General features: G+C 42.4%; 1 long non-coding RNA gene across 1 annotated transcript; it reads left to right on the forward strand.

The window, feature by feature from the left end:
• The first annotated feature begins 402 nt into the window (after window positions 1–402).
• Window positions 403–919, forward strand: LOC129743669 (uncharacterized). Its single transcript, XR_008736648.1, has 3 exons — window positions 403–657; window positions 718–825; window positions 886–919. It is a non-coding gene; the product is annotated as an uncharacterized LOC129743669 (long non-coding RNA).
• The last annotated feature ends 6 nt before the right edge of the window (window positions 920–925 follow it).

Below are 925 nucleotides of genomic sequence, written 5' to 3' on the forward strand. Positions count from 1 at the left end.
TAACGATCGACTGCGGTTGTAGATTCGTTGCCTTGGAATTGTTTATTATCCCTCCAGCCAGAGAAGGGCATCATAGTTGTGGAAACTTGTATGTGCACACCTCTCACAACACTTAACACTCATAACACATCATGTAGCTAACAAAAAAAAACATCGCATCCAGAAGCCACTCAAAACGAGATCTCATTATTATTTCGACAAAACTGATCGGTCTACCTATTGTGTACATCACACAGCAGAGGATCAATATTCCCGCCCTAGCTTGGCATTGAGTTGATCAACGTAGGTACTTGATCACGTTGTACTGATGAGTGCCCAAGCAGATCTTAACCATGAGGCGTCGGCGTCGTTAGAAACTCGATAATGACGCGCCAGCGTCGTTTAGAACTCCGATCGAACTGATACAGCTTTTGATCGAGCGAACAACCACGCTCGAGACCATGCATCACTATCAGTTATCGGTTAACCGTCAAACAGGCTGTGCTATCGTGTACGATATAACTACAACCGTGATTCCGCTTTATTTGATACGGTGATATACGGTGTTCTGAAGATAGTATCCAATAAGTTATTACAAGTGCCTGACCGGTAATGCAGCTTTGAGGCTGACACTTAGAATTCGCGCGTTTAATGCATGCTGTAAATTCGATCGTTGAGGTAAATTAAAACATCTCTATGATTAGCAAATCTCCATCCTAAAGTCTCGCGTTTACACAGGAAGTCGCCAGCGTTAAAACCGAGATATCTTTTGTCTCTATTGTTATTTCTGGCCTGGTAAATTCAACGATGCGGGACTAAGTAATTTGAGGTGGAGATGAGAGATCGGTAAGGCTAATCATAAATTGTGAAGACTTCATACTAAATCCACCCTTTGGTCCTCTGCAGACCTATTTGTTCCTGAGCTAAAATTGATTGTCGCATAATT

This window comes from Uranotaenia lowii, chromosome 2 (assembly GCF_029784155.1).
Source record: "Uranotaenia lowii strain MFRU-FL chromosome 2, ASM2978415v1, whole genome shotgun sequence".
Taxonomy (NCBI): Eukaryota; Metazoa; Arthropoda; class Insecta; order Diptera; family Culicidae; genus Uranotaenia; species Uranotaenia lowii.